Source organism: Zingiber officinale, chromosome 8A, assembly GCF_018446385.1.
Source record: "Zingiber officinale cultivar Zhangliang chromosome 8A, Zo_v1.1, whole genome shotgun sequence".
Lineage (NCBI taxonomy): Eukaryota > Viridiplantae > Streptophyta > Magnoliopsida > Zingiberales > Zingiberaceae > Zingiber > Zingiber officinale.
Window position 1 is genome coordinate 87,080,119 of NC_056000.1, and position 17,179 is coordinate 87,097,297.

Genomic DNA, 17,179 nt, shown 5'->3' on the forward strand with positions numbered 1-17,179 from the left:
TTCCTCCTTGCCCCCATATTTTTTTTTGCAGTGTCCCTATAATAAAGTGACCCCCTTGTTAACCTAAACTTGTTAGAGTGTATACTAAAAGTCTAGCTTTTTGTATAAACATTTATTTTGAAATAAGAATCACATTGGTCAAATGTCTACATTTATGCTAAGCATAGTTGTCCATTTAATTTATATTGTAGATAACATGGTGTGAGGAGACACACAGAAGATCATGTTATCAGTTCCTTATAAATTATAAATAGTAGCTCACAACCAAGATGGAATGGGATAAACCATTGGAGTGGTTGTAGTGTAATTTGGTATTAGTTTATCTTGACTATAAAATTACACTAGTACACTATGAGTCTATTGAGCAGGACCATTTGAGGTAGTTTCTTTTTATACTGACTACATAAAAGAACAAAACCTCTGTTATTATGGAAGTGCGTACTCTTAATCATAATATAATAACAAGCACGTATACTTAATATTTATTTCTTTAATTTACCAAAGGGTGCAATTTAGTTCATTAAATCAATAGGTCCGATAAGTTGGGAAATGCTATTATTTATATGGTGTGTTATTGATTATAGAATGAAACTGTGTCCTAGTAATCTAGGTTGATGATGTCCCCTTGAGTAGCTCATAAGGATTGTCATGTAAACCCTACAGGTGGACTTAGTCTAACATGACAATAAGGTTGAATGGTACTACTCTTGGAGTTAGATATTAATTAAGTGAGTTGTCAGTAACTCATTTAATTAGTGGACATTTAATATCTTAAACACAGGGAGACTAATGCACTCATGATAAGAAGGAGCCCATATTGTAATATGGATTGGTGTAGTAGTGCAATAATAACTCTTTAGTGGTATGAGTTATTATTGATGAACTTGAGTTGGGTGTTTGGGGCGAACACGGGAAGCTCAAGCTCATTGGGAGACCAAAACCAATTCCTCCTCTCAGTCTCTATTATAGCCTCTTATTTATAAAGCTTTATATCCACTTAAAGCCAAGCTTCTTACCCATCTTATGGTGGCCGACCAAGCCAAGCTTGGAGCCCAAGCTAGGGCCGACCAAGCCAAAGGATGGAGCCAAGTTGTGGCCAACCAAGCTTGGAACCCAAGCTAGGTGGCCGACCACATTAAAATAAAAGGGTATTTTAATTTTTTAAATTTTTTTCTTTTGTGGAAGCCATGGTTTTAAAAGAGAGTTTTTAAATTTTAAAATCTTTCCTTATATAGCTTTCTACAAAGGATTAAGAGAAAGGTTTGATATCTTTCCTTATTTGTAGTTATAAGAAAGATTTTAATTTTTGATAAAACTTTCCTTTTTTTGTAACCATCCACATGTTTTAAAAGAGAGATTTTAATTTATAAAATTTTCCTTTTATAACCAACAAGGGATTTAAAAGAGAAATTTTTTATTAAAATTTCTTACCGGAAACAAATAAGGAAGTTTTAATTTTATGTTTAAAACTTTTCTTGTTTGGAGCACAAGTATAGGGCCGACCATGACAAGCATTAAAGTAAGTTTTAATTTTTTGTTTTAAAACTTTCTTTTTAGTCATTGGCAAGGAATATAAGGAAGTTTTAATTATGTTTAAAACTTTCCTTTTTTGCCATGACCAAGGATTATAAAAGAGATGGAGGGGTGCCTCATCAGATAACACATCTTCTATTTCTCTCTTCCAATCCTTTGGTGGCCGGCCCTATTCCTTTTCTTTTCTCCTTTTGTTTTCTTCCTTGGAGGCCGACGACATCAAGTGTGGTGATCTCTTGGTGGCCAGTTGCTTGAAGGAGAAGAAGAAGAGAAGGAAACTCTCTTGTCTAGCATCCCTTGGAGGTTAGTTGGTGGTCAGATCTTGGAAGCAAAGGAAGAAGCTTGGGTGGATTCCATCTTGGTAGATCGTTGCCCACACAACGTCCAAGAGGAGGAGAGGAATACAACAGAAGATCAAGAGGTCTTTAGCTACAAAGAAAGGTATAACTAAGTATTTGTTTCTGCATCATAACTAGTTCATGTTCTTTATATAGATCTTAAAAAACCAAACACAAGAGGCTATCAATTTTATGCTATTGTTTTTGTTATCGATTTTATTGTTCGATTTCATGTTTTGATATTGTGTTTCTATTGAGGTCTCTATAGTTAAACCTAGTTTATTGTAAGAAGTTAAATATCCAATTTCTTTGTGAGGCTTTGTCTAGGAAGTGGTGGATGATCCCATACCCAAGAAGACCTAGTGCCTTGCCATGTTTAACCTGGAAGCTGATCTTTGAAATAGATATTTGATAACTTCTGTAATATGGTTTAACTTAGGAAGATCACATCGGTTAATCTTGGAGTAAAAATGTTAAGTATCATTTCCAATCCAAGTTTAACTTCTGAAAGACAATTTGGATTAATAATGTTAAACATCATTTGCAATCCAAATTTAACTTCAGTAGAGCACATGGGTAGCTAGGATAGTTCTATGCTTGTACAAATTTTTGTACAGAGGAACTAGGACGGTATTCCGAGTAGCAACCAACAAAACTTCCCCTCTTTGTAGCTTCTCTCCTCTCCACGGTGATCTTCTTCTTTCACCGACAAGGGGGCCTCTGATGAGGGGGCCACCGATGAGGAGGCCACAAGCGCCGACTGTTTAAGAGGTGCTTCCCCTGTCCACATCAATCTTCTTCTGTCATTGACAAAGGGGCCACCAATGAGGAGGCCGACGACGAGGAGGCCATGAGCGCCTTTGTTAACATAAACTTCTCCTCTCCACACCTTCTCCTTTATGTCTACAGCGATCTTCTTCTTTCACCAACAAGGAGGCCGACGACGAGGATGCCGTGAGCGCCGACTACTCAAGAGGTGCTTCCCCTCTCTGCAGCTTTTCCTTTCCTCTCTACATCAATCTTCTTCCATCACCGACATGGGGGCCACCAACGAGGAGGCCGATGAAGAGGACGCCGCGAGCGCCGATTTCTCAAGAGGTGGTCACTGCCTCACCAGTGCATGAGGCAATCATTGCCTCACCAAGAAATGAGAGGTCGTTTCGTGTGTAGGCTATTTGCGAGCGGCTAAGGAAGAAGAGCACACTGAATGATCGATTAAACAAGTTAGTCAAATGCTCAATTTTGGCTTGTAGTGCAAGGTGACCTTTTGTTCAGCATACAAGTTGCTGCCATGGTGGATATGAATAAAGAGAATGGTCATTTGGATTGAGGAGTTTGGTGGTTGAATTGTTTCATGAATCATTTGGGTTAGTTTGGTTGTTTCCTCCACGCATTTGGCTTCTCATTCTTCTTCCTTCCTTTAATGTTGTTGTTTCATCATCATTGTATTTATGTTGTAGGAATTGGAATGATGAAGTTCACAGCTGCAGCAAGAGAATCCATTGATGCGGTTTCTACAATTCATAAACGCTCAAAAAGGTTTCACTTTTGATTTCGTCTCTCTTATACTTTTCTTTAGGTGATTGTATGAACGAAAACCTTCTGTTTTCTTCGATCAAGTTGTTTGTGGATCCTTTTAAACAAAATTTCTTCTACTAGATTTGATCGAATCTAGGATTTCTCTAAAATGGTTAGAAACGTTTGTTATAAAGATTGCATCTTCTTGATGTCATAATTAGTGCTTGTTTGATGTACCTTTGTAGTTCCTGTTAAGAGTATTTTTTCTGCAATGCTTTCATAGTTCTGTGTTTTCATATAGGATTTGAAGAAAAAGGAGAGGGAAAATCAAGGAATAACAGTTAAATAAGAGGGAAAAGGTATTCTTATGATCTAAATGCCAACACGAGAACTATAAAACTTATCATTTCTGCTTTTGTTGAGTCTTATTGTCATTTTTGCTCTGTGACAACTTATTCTGTCATCTATTTTTATTTTTGGCTATTTTGATGAACTATAAAACTTATCATGTTTCATGACTATGATGGAGAGGACCCATTGACTCAGTGTTTACAACTATTGTTTTCTTTGATAACAATATTTTTGCTACATCCATATATTTTTTTAATTCAGTTTTGTTTTATAGGAACTTAAACGCGGAGAAGATGCAACAACATGTGGTATGATCTTCCTGGATCCTGGTCTTCTATTTGTTGACACACTAATCTTCCAGTTGTATTCTTTTGCTTCATAGAGTTGGAATTTTGATAGTTGGCATTGTGCAAAGCTCTTCTTCTTTTATCAAAAGTATACTTCCTTCTTAAAAAAGAGAGATTCAAGATTTTTTTCAAAATTTTTGTCATAAATTATACCTGAAGTTGGAATGTAAGTGTTAATTATTTTTAGTGTGAGGTATTACTTAGCAATGTTAATCATAGAGTTCTTGTTCTTTTATGTGTTAAAAAAGAACAACTATGCTAGTTGAAGCTCTAGAATAATCAATTCAAATATTTTTACTCTCTAGAAATTGTCATTTTGGTGTTTGTTCAGGTGTTCAAATACTTTTTAGAGAAGTGTCACTTATATCTTTTCTTTATTTGGTGATAAACACAGGTGTAGTTGCATTATTCAAGGAAATGAATATTAACTTATTGGATATTACATACTTTCTCAGTTATTTTTATTTTATTTATAACACATTTTTATTTTTGCTATAAAAAAATTGCTTCAAAAGATTGATTATATTATCTAAAGATGAATCATTTCCAATTTCTAATATACCATTGTGTATCCTATTGAAGCAAGTTTTGTAATAACATTATTTTTAGTCCCTATTCAGATTTCTTTGTGGTTTGTATTCAGGTTTAACCATTATTTATAACTTTCTTTTTTAGTCCCTATTTTGGTTTAATTTTCTTATTAAGTAGGTTTCTATGTTTCTTTGCAGTGATCTATCATATAATTATTTGACAAGAAGGTTTCCCCCTTGGTTAATCAGCAGAATCAACCATTGTATATGGAATACATAAATCTTCTTTGATCTTATAAAAATCAGTTAATTCTAGTATTGTTTTAGAAAATATTATCCAGTAACTAGGAAATAGTTTAGTTAACTTCTCTATGTTTCTTCATCCCTTTTTCTCTTAATCTTGAGATAATTTTATCCAAGAAGTTGGTGGCAAGAAACATTGTTATTAGTTCTTCCAAACAACATGTCTTCCATAATATATAAAAAAACATCCAAATGTTGTGTTTTTCTTTGTGCAATGTATTTTTTGTTTTAAAGTCATTTTTCTTATTCAGTGATCTAATCAGTTATATCCCATGTCAATATAATTCCCAAATCATTTTTCTGATGTTGTGATTATGTTTGTCATAATCTTATATTTTTTTATCAAACAATTTCCAAATTAATATTTTCATTCTATTTCTTGTTTGTTTATTCACTTCATTGGGTCTTGTTGAATATTTCCTTTCTATGTCTCTTATCCAAAAACTCCTAGATAAGATGAAGGTTAAGATGGAAGTCTTGAGAGCAGCATAAATACTAGTGGCTAGTGGAATACAATTGGATGCATATTAGATTGACGTAGTGTTGGAATACTGTTGATGATGAAGTCTTTGATTGTTAGTGATTCTTGAGTTTTGTAGTTGATTTAGAGAAATTTATGAGTGTTGTAAAATGATTATTAAATAAATAAAAATTATATGATATTTATTTTCTTTATTTTCATATGCCTATAACACAGTTATTCTTTTAGTTATAATTGTACGATATTGATAATTATGTGTGATATATATTTTTTATTTTATATACATTTAACTGCAGCGCGTGGTCGCGTGCTGCGAATGATATTAACCATAGCGTGCATCTGCGTGCTGCAAATGCAATTTATCGCAGCGCACAACTGCACGGTGTGAATGCACTTTTCCGCAGCGCGCAACTGCGCGCTGCAAATGCAATTTATTGCAGTGCGTAGCTGTGCGCTGTGAATGCACTTTACCACAGCGCGCAGCCGCACACAGCGAATGTGTTCTGACTTTTAATAGCATTGAGTTGTGCATTATGCGATGCGCGCTGCGGATAACATAATTGCGCTTTACGGAAAATCATATTTGTTGTAGTGACACCACACACGTACGCACTCTACAACGTAGGTATAATCAACATGATACCTCTAATATCACACCAGACACATAAGATCATCAACATAGGCATTATCGACATGATTCCTCCAATAGTACATATCAGACACGTGTACACACAACATAGATACAATCAACATGGTTCCACCAATAGCAAACACCGAATATGTGTATACATACAACATGCAAATGGACAATCAACCAGGTGACATCTACAACGCATACCAATCATGTGTAACTCAACAACAAATGTATAATCATCATGTTAACTCAGTTAACAAAACATTCCCTATAATATATACTTTACATGTATATACATCATAGAGTATAAATATCCAAAGCTAAGACTATATATGAAGTAAATAGATCATCTCAAAGGTCAAGCACAAGTATCAAGCAGGATAATAATACAAATGGATTTGAGGTAAAGTAGCCTAATCCATTAAATAATAACCATGTACTAAGTTCAAAGAACTATATAGAGGCCAAGGAAGAAATACTCGCCTTTATCTGTCGATCATGATAAACCAATTCCACGTTGAGACGTCCGTCTCGAATCAAAGTCCTACAATACATGATATAAAGATTTAGCTAATTACATATGAATTAATTAGCTAAATCAAATCCCCAAGCCTATTTAGGGTAACCCCAATCGATATACGATCATTGATTAACAACCTAAACTAGAGTTAAACTAGTTTAACCCTAATTAATGATTAATTCCAACTAATATCAATTCCTTGATTGAATTAGGTTTAACCCAACATTATCAATTTCTTAATTGATCCATGCAGCAATCCATTTACTAACAAGTCAACTCAACATAAATACAACATACCTAATTAATTTAGGGTTTACAACTATGGCTTACCCCAAAAACTCACCCAAATCCAAGGTGACCGCTGGTGGAACATGGCCGAAGGGATTCACTGCCAAAACAAGATCATCAGAATTATGGATCATCGGCGAACAGTACTGGCTGAGGCTATAATGACCAACCAAGCATAAAATCTCCACATTCTAATACAAAAATGGAAATCAGATTGTTACAAATCTGATATGAACCATACCTTACCCTGATTTTGTGTCGATAGTTCATCCCACTCTAAGGATCGACAGACGATATATGTCGGTGAGTCAGATGAACTGGAATCCGGTGAAGAGGAGAAGGCGATGGACTCCCTGATGGCAACTACCTCTGCTCTGTTCAGATCCGCCAGCAAGAGGGAGAGTATTCCCTAACCTCCCCCTGCATTGATCCTTCCTCCGACAATAGTGACAACTAGCAGCGAAGCAGCTTTAGTCAAGATCAAGAGGAAAGGGTCGACGTGATGAACAATGGGGAAAAGAATCGACGATGAAAGGCACAGCTCGGTGGAGATCTACGTCGGCGATGAGGATTAGAGATTGGGATCGAAAAGCCATCATGTCATTGGCTTGAGTGCTCAGCCTCTGACTAGTGCTCGGTGTCCACAGTTAGAAGAGGGTCGGTGGCTTCCAACGATCGAGCGACGTCATGAGCGAAGACGGGTGGAGTGTGAGGTGCCGACAAAGAGGAGATCGGAAGGGGAAAGGAGTAATCGGGGAAAGAAAGGGCCTCGACAAAGAATAGGCACATTATATTAATATATACTTAAGTTTGCGTTCATTAAACCCTAGGTTAATTCTTCAATCAACTCCCTCTTCCAAATAGGTCTTCTCCAAGCCCAATAAATCTACCCGTTAAATGTGTCATATGGGCTCCATTTAAATCCATAAAAATTTCTAAAAATTCTTAAAAAAACCAATAAGGTTATATGTCCAATAACACTTATTATTAAATTTACTGTATTTTACATATAGCCCTGGTCGGGGCGCCTAGAAGGATTCCAAGCGCCTCTAGGAGGATAAAACTTTATCCTCGTCGTAACGCAATGTGACATGTCGCGTTTGACTAAATTTTTCAGTTTGAGAGCCCGTACCAAGTCTGGGCACCCCAAATTTGGTCAGGGTACCCCGGATCGAAAAATCAACTTTTTGTTGATTTTTCGTCCTAGTCTTCCACTCCATTTCTGCTCGCCTTGGTCTGGGTCTTCCGCTCTGGCTCTGCTCGCTTGGTTGCTCACTTGGGTGATCTTGGCCATCTGAAATAGAGATCACCTAAACCCAACTTTCAGCCTTTGAGCAATCTTTCGCTTCGACTTCTCGTTCCTCGAAAATGCCGCATGCCTCCTTCTCATCTGCCCGCGTACTCTTCCGCAGCACCTCATCCCTCTGACGCATCGAACTCATCCTTCCGCAACACCTCTCTGTGCCATCTTTCTCGCTAGCTGTATCTTTTGCTCGACTTCTTGTGCTCCTAAGTTCCTGCACACTTAGATACATGGGTTAAATACCAACAGGACCTAACCTGACTTGGTTGATCACATCAAAACTACCTTGGGGTACTTACAATCTCTCCTTTTTTGATGTGAGCAAACCCAAGTTAACTTAGGGGAATCCATAAACAAATAACAGTTATAATTTTTGGAAGTAAAAGAATTTGCAAGTAATGTGCAAAACAAAAAAAAAATTACAAGTACAAAACTTAAAAATTTGTACTACCCTCCCCTTAGACTTAATCTTCACTACTCTCCTTTTTTATCACATTAAAAATAGGGTACTTTTAAAATGACTTTGGAAAAGTTAAAAGTCTAAGGGAAAACCAAAATTTGAAAAAACTCCTTAAAAAAATTAACAAGGGTTGAATAGAAAAAAATTTCTTTAATTTTAGGCAAAATTAAAAAAAATTACATTTTGATAATTAATTCATTAAAAGTTTTCTAACAAAAACATGTTTAGATAAGGTTTCACAGAAATATAACTTTACTAAAATAACTTAAAATGATCAGAAGTTTTGAAAAATAATTTAAAGCATTTTTATAACACTACATGTTTAACAGTTAGTCAATTAAATACTTATTTTAATAATTAGCTTCCAGGCTGTGGCGGGGCACTAGACCTTCTTGGATATTAGAACAACAACCACTTTCTAGACAAAGTTTTTTCAAAGAAATTGAATATTTAATTTTTTCTTTGAAAGTCCTAAGTCTAAAAACAATCAATCTAAATATGTGTTAGAATCCAAAATAGATTCCTTCCTATAGGATTAATTAATAATTTCTTAGGAATATATTTCTGTGATATTTTCCTAATTTAACTCATATGATATTTAAGATACCAGTTAAGTCATGAATAATTTCTAAAATTAGAAGGAATAAAAGTTGAGCATGCATGAATTTTCAAATTTTCTATTTCCCTTTTCAATTTTCCCTTTTCTATTTTTACTTTGTCAAAATCTTCTAATCGATAAGAACCAGCTAAGGTTGATTTTAAATCCTTATTTTCTTTCTCTAATTTATAATAATTTTTTATAATAGTTTTATAAACTGAAATAACTTGTTAGGAGGAAGAGACCATACCTGACTTACCTTGTTGATTTTGTAATCTGAAGCTCCTCCTGAAGTACTACTTTCTTCCGATGTCGCTCCCCCTTCATTGATCCTCTCGATGTTCATTTCGGATGAGCTTGCTTCATCTTCATCTTCTTGGTGACTTGCTACTAGCGCAAGTCCGGCGAGGGCTTCTATCTCCGATTCGGATGACGTGTCATCCCACATGGCCTTTAGATTATACTTGGGCAGGGCTAACTTCTTATTCTTTTCCTTGTCCTTGTCCTTGTTCTTCAATTTTGGGTAGTTATCTTTGACATTCCCTTCTTCATTGCAGTGGTAGCATCTTACTTTCCTTTTTCTTTTTATACCCTGCACTTGATTAAATTTATTAGATTTAAATAATTTTTTAAATTTTCTCTCCATTAATGTCGTTTCATCAGCATCAAGTGATCTCACTTGGTTACCAGGATTCATAAACTCTAGTACTTAAGCCTGGAGGTCTAGAGTTCGAATCTTGGGGGAGGTAAAAAATCCACTGGCCAGGGGTGGAAAGTCCTAGTGAGTAATGACACGGCCAAGGGTCGTCGGTCGACGACATGAGAGGTCGCCAAATGGGCCAACGACATAAGGACCGCCATTTGGGCCGCCACAAGGGCCGCCCAAGAGGCCAAAGGGCCGGGTCGTTACACTGGAAGGTTATTAATTCGAGGAAGTTGAAAGTGCACTAATGTCTCCTTCAGGTGGAGAATCCTCTTACAGTAATTGAATCACTCAATTACAAAACAAGATTGAAAAGAAATGAATTACAAGTGTTGTTCCGACCTTCTGGGACCAGAGCTATATTTATAGCCCTGGTCGGAGAGTCTGGAAGAGTTCTAGGCGCCTCTAGGGAGGATAAAACTTTATTCCCATCACAACGCAACGTACCATATCATGTTTGGCTAAGTTTTCTGGTCTGGGCGTTCGAAAGGGTTCCGGGCGCCTCGAGTACAGGCGCCTGGGACCAAGTCTGGGTGCCCCGGATAGGTCCAGGCGCCCTGAACTTGGTCGGGGCACGCTGAATCGAAAAATGAACTTTTTGTTGATTTTTTATCTTAGTCGTCCGCTTCGTTTCCCTCTCATTGGTCCGAGTCTTCTGCTCTGGCTCCGCTCGCTTGGGAGCTCGCTTGGGTGATCTTGGCCATTCGGAATAGGGCTCACTCAAACCCAACTTCTGGCCTTCAAGCAATCTTCTGCTCCAGCTTCTCGTCCCTTAGAAATGCCACGTGCCTCCTTCTCATCCGCCTGCGTACTCTTGCGCAGCACCTCATCCCTCGGACGCACCAAGCCCGTCGACTTTCTCTCTGTGCCATCCTTCTCACTAGCTGCATCTTTCTCTCAACTTCCTGTACTCCTAAGTTCCTGTACACTTAGATACAGGGGTTAAATACCAACAGAACCTAACTTGACTTGGTTGGTCACATCAAAACTATCTTGGGGTTCTTATAGATCCTTGTCCTCAGGCTCCTCATTATGTCGCACATGTGGATGATGATCCTTAAATACTAGGGCCTGACCCCTTGTTTCTATCCCATCCAAGGATAATTGTCTAATGCCTATTTTATCAAAATGAAGGGATATAGGTTTGACATTTCCTGCTGTTGTGTTAATGTTGAACGAACGTAGTAATGATGTGATGACACGACAATATGCCATGTGGGCTCTTCTAGAGGAACTAAAACTAGAATAATGGATGATAGTCTTAAACTGTTGGTTGCTACTCGGAAAACCCAATGGCTCCACTGTACAAAAATTTTGTACGTGATTTGAACCTTTCCTAGCTACCATGTGTTCTTTTAAGTTAAACTTGTATCTCCTGCGGAACTTAACACGTTTGATTCCAAGTTTAACTTATATGTTCTTTTAGGTTTAGATTTAGATCTCCTACGGAACTTAACACATTTGTCCAAATCACCTAGGTTATAAATTCAATTAAATATTAGTTTCCAAAATTGGCTTCCAGTGCTGCATGGCGAGGCACTTGACCTTCTTGGATATGGGAGCAACCACCACCGACTAGACAAAGCCTTTTAAGGAAAGTTAATATTTAATTTCCTTATATAACTCTAGGTTAACTAAAAGGAATAATCAAATCACAAGGAAAAAAGAAAAAGAACACAACATCGAAATTAAATTCGAAAAACAAGAATCGAATGCCTCTTGTATTTGGTATTTATACAAAGAAAAATTAACTAGTATGATGCGGAAATTAAATACTAGTTATACCTCTTCCTTGTATGCTAAAAACCTCGAGATCTTCTGCCATATACCTCGCCTCCTCTTAGACGTCGTGTGGGCGACGATCCTCCAAGACGAACACCACCCGGAAAGCTTCTCCTCCTTCTCTAGAATTCGGCCACCACCACCACAAAGGAGCAAAAGAGAGCAAAGGGAAGAGAGGGAGAGGGGCCGACCACTTGATGATCTCCAACAACACAATATCAATTGTTATGTTTTTTTCCAGGCCTCCCCTTCCCCCCGTTTTATATTAGTTTCCCAACGGAAAATTAGGGAAAGAGTTTTATAAAAAATTAGACTCATTCCTATTTCCTTTTAATTTTTTATTTTTCTTTCCTTTTAATTAATCAATCCTAGATTGATATTTTAATTAAACAACTATTTGTTGATGTTTAATTATTTGACCGGCCCCTTGCTTGGGCACTAAGCAAGATGGCCGGCCACTTATTAAAAGGGAAAGAAAGAAAATTTTTTTTTATAAAATTTTAAAAGAAGAAAACATCTAATAAAATTTTACAAACTCTTTTTTTTTCTAATGTGGATATTAAAAGGAAAGTTTTAAAATTTAAAACCAAGTTTTAAATTTAAAACATCTCTAATAATATTTCTTTTTAAAAGAAAGTTTTATAAATTTTACAACTCTCTTTTAAAACCTTGTGGCCTAATTTAAATTAGGAAAATTTTATAAATTTTTAAAATCTCTCTTTTTACAAATTGTAAATATCTGAGGAAATTTAAAAATTCAAAAACAACCTTCCTAATTTAAATATTGCGGCCAGCCCCCTTGCCCAAGGCAAGGGCCGGCCACTTCTAGAGAATATGTGGCCGTCCATTGCTTGGTCACCAAGCAATGAACCGACCCCTTCTTGGACACCAAGATAGGCTTTTCTTTGGATGGACTTGAGGCTTTATTGAGGCTACAACATGGACCTAGAGGAGAAATTGGTTTTGGCCTTCCGTTGAGCTTGAGTATCCCGTGCTCACCCCGAACACACAACTCAAGTTCATCGATAATAATTCATTCCACTAGAGAGTTATTACCGCACTACCGCACCAATCCCAAATTACATTATGGGCTCCTTCTTATCATGAGTGTGTTAGTCTCCCTGTGTTTAAGATTACGAATGTCCACTAATTAAGTGAGTTACTGATAACTCATTTAATTAATATCTAGCTCCAAAAGTAGTACCACCCAACTTTATTGTCATGTTGGACTAGGTCCACCTGCAGGGTTTAACATGGCAATCCTTATGAGCTCCTCTTGGGGACATTCTCAACCTAGATAACTAGGACACAGATTCCTTCTATAATCAACAACACATACTATAAGTAATATCATTTCCCAACTTATCGGGCATATTGATTTATCGAGCTAAACCTCACCCTTTGATAAGTCAAAGAAATAAATATTAAATATACATGCTTGTTATTATATTAGGATTAAGAGCACACACTTCCATAATAACTAAGGTCTAGTTCTTTTACTAAGTCAGTACAAAAAGAACTTACCTAAATGATCCTACTCAATACACTTAAAGTGTATCAGTGTAATTTATTAGTCAAGATAAACTAATACTTAATTATACTACGTCTATTCTGATGGTTTGTTCCTTTCCATCTTAGTCGTGAACAACTGTTTATAATTTATAGAGAACAGACAACATGATCTTCTAAGTGTGACTCCACACTCCATGTTATTTACTATATAAATTACTTGAACAATTACATTTAACAAATAAATGTAAACATTTGACCAATATGATTCTTTATTTCAAAATAAATGTGTACAAAAGCTAAACTTTTAAGTATACACTCCAACATTCTCCCACTTATACTAAAAGTCTAAGTTGCCATATCTGTTGCCATACACCTGATTCCCATCCCCTCCACATGCCGATCAAAGCTTTCGCCGGAAAGGCCATAGTGAAAGGATCTTCCAGGTTATCTGCTGATGCTATCTTGGCGACGACAACTTCTCCTCGCTTGACGATGTCTCGTATCAGGTGGTACTTGCGCTCTATATGTTTACTTGCCTTATGGGCTCATGGTTCCTTCGAGTTTGCAACTGCTCCACTATTATCACAATAAATTGTGACGATCTTGGGCAAACCAGGAATCACATCTAAGTCCATTAGAAATTTCCTGAGCCATACAGCTTCGTTGGCTGCCTCAGAGGCTGCCACATACTCAGCTTCCATGGTTGAGTCTGAGACGCATTTCTGCTTAACACTCCTCCATGCAATGGCTCCACCTCCTAAAGTAAACACATAGCCTGATGTATACTTACTGTTGTCTCTATCTGATTGGAAGTCCGAATCCGTGTAACCCACAGGGAGTAAATCGTCTACTTGGTAAACTAGCATATAATCTCTAGTCCTTCTCAGGTACTTTAATATATGCTTTACTACAGTCCAATGTCCTTGTCCAGGGTTACTTTGATATCTGCTAACCATGTCCATGGCAAAACAGATATCAGGTCTCGTACACAACATTGCATACATAAGGCTTCCTACAGCCGAAGCATAAGGAACTGCCTTCATGTCCTCAATCTCCTTTGATGTTTTTGGAGACATCTCTTTAGATAAGGCTACGCCATGCCTAAAAGGTAAGAAACCTTTCTTGGTGTTTTGCATGCTAAAACGAGAAAGGATTATATATATATATATAAAGCTTGGGATAGGCACAACATTCTTTTCTTGCGATCCCTTATAACTTTGATCCCAAGGATGTGTGCACATTCTCTTAAGTCCTTCATATCAAATTGTTTGGACAACCATACCCTTACGTCTGATAATACCTTGACATTGTTGCCAATTAACAAAATATCATCTACGTATAGTACAAGAAATACCACCATATTTTCGTTACACTTCTTGTATACACAAGACTCATCCGGACACTGAATAAATCCATATGACTGGATTACTTCATTAAACCGGATGTTCCAAGAACTTGAAGCTTGCTTCAGTCCATAAATGGACCGATTAAGCTTGCACACTAGATGCTCTTTGCCCTTTTCAATGAACCCTTCTGGTTGCTTCATATGAATGTTTTCTTCAAGACTTCCCTTAAGGAAAGCTGTCTTGACATCCATTTGCCAAATCTCATAATCCATATGAGCGGCAATGTATAAGAGTATCCGGATAGATTTAAGCATAGCTACTGGCGAAAAGGTCTCCTCATAATCGATTCCCTCTTTCTAAGTGTACCCATTCGCAACAAGCCTTGCTTTGAAGGTTTCTACCTTCCCATCTGTCCCTCTTTTCCTTTTATAGATCCACTTGCATCCAATGGTTTTTACACCATCAGGTGGTTCTACAAGCTCCCAGACCTTATTAGAATACATAGATTCTATTTCGAAATTCATTGCCTTTTGCCAAGATACTGCATCTATATCTTGGAGTGCTTCATCATATGTCCGGGGATCTGGTTCATGCTTGCCTGGGATCAAGTCCGAAGACTCACCTAAAAAAATGAATCTCTCGGGTTGCCTTACAACCCTCCCACTACGACGAGGCACCATCTGTGGTTGTGTATCATGTTTGACACGTGTTGCAGTCTCTTGTGGTACTTCATCTTGTACTGTTGGTACTGAAGTAGACGTGTCCTCTCTAAGATCTTTTAGAACAATTTTACTACTGGGCTTGTGATCCATTATATAGTCTTCTTCTAAAAACTGGACATTGGTGCTAACAATGACCTTCTGGTCTTTAGGACTATAAAATAAACCGCCTTTCGTTCCTCTGGGATACCCTACAAACATACGAACTTCTATACGAGATTATAACTTATCAGCATCTTGTTTCAGCAGATATGCTGGACTACCCCAAATCTGAATATGTCTTAGACTGGGCTTCCGCCCATTCCATAATTCTGTAGGAGTAGAAGATACTGGTTTAGAAGGTACTAAGTTCAGAATGTGCACTGTTGTTTCCAGAGCATATCCCCAAAACGAATTTGGTAATTCTGAATAACTCATCATCGATCTAACCATCTCCATAAGAGTCCTATTCCTTCGTTCTGCCACACCATTTTGTTGGGGTGTACCAGGTGCGAATAATTGGGATTGAATCCCGACCTCTGATAAGTAATTCCTAAACTCTCCTAAGAGATATTCACCACCACGATTAGACAGTAGAGTCTTGATACTTTTACCTAGACGTTTCTCCACATCAGCCTTGTACTCTTTGAACTTATCAAAGCACTCAGACTTGCGACACATTAGGTAAATGTATCCATATCTTGAATAATCGTCTATAAAAGAGACAAAATATTTAAAGCCACCTCTTGCCTGGATAGACATACGACCACACAAATCAGAATGAACCAATTCTAACGCTTCTTTGGCTCTATACCCCTTGGCCTTAAAAGGTCTCTTGGTCATCTTACCTTCCAAGCAGGATTCACACGTTGGAACGTTTTCCAACTCTAATGGACCCAAGAGTCCATTGGTTACAAGCCTTTGAATCCTACTTAAGTTAATATGACCAAGCCTTAGATGCCAAAGATGTGTTTGGTTCATTTTCGAAGGTTCTTTTCTCTTATTAGAGTTAGAAAATGTGTTATTAATTTCCATATTTTGCTTTGTGGGAGAAATTAGATTTAAAGTATATAAATTGCCAAGCAATGCACCAGAACAGATAATCACTTTATTTCTCTTTATAACCACATTGTTACTAAAGGAAACTGAATATCCATCCAAATACAGTTTAGAAACTGAAATTAAATTCTTTCTAAAACTGGGTACATAAAGACAATTACTTAAAACCAATTTCCTATTCCTATCAAATGATAAGTAGACGTCTCCCACTGTAACAGCCGCCACCTTAGTAGCATTGCCCATGTAGATAGTTATCTCTCTATCAAATAGTCGCCGGGTTTCCTGGAACCCCTGCAAAGAATTGCAGACATGATCAGTGGCTCTCGTATCTACACACCAGGTGCTGGTAGATAACACCGCTAAACATGTTTCAACTACTAGAGTATGAGATATACCTTTATTGTTCTGTTTCCTACGAGGACAGTCCGCCTTCCAATGTCCAGTCTGCTTGCAAATAAAGCACTTGCCCTTCGGCTTCTTTATTCCAGCTTTTTGTCCTGCACCTTGAGGTTTATTCACCTTCTTTGCTGAGCCATTTTGTTTCTTCTTCTTCTTGCCTTTCGGCTTAGAAGTAGAACCATTTTCAGCATAGTGAATTTGAGAATGTTGACGAAACAACCCTTCGGCTGCCTGAAGTTCTGTCAGAAGTTTCGCCAATGAATACATCCTTTTATTCATATTATAGTTCAGGCGAAAATGCTCAAAACTTCTGGGCAGCGTTTGGAGGATGATATCGACCTGGGTTTCCCCATCAATTTCCCCTCCAAGAACTTGTATTTCGTTTAAGTAAGCCATCATCTTGAGAATATGATCCCTCACGGGAGTCCCCTCAGTCATGGTGGCTGTCATCAGTTTTCTCATTGCCTCTTGCCTAG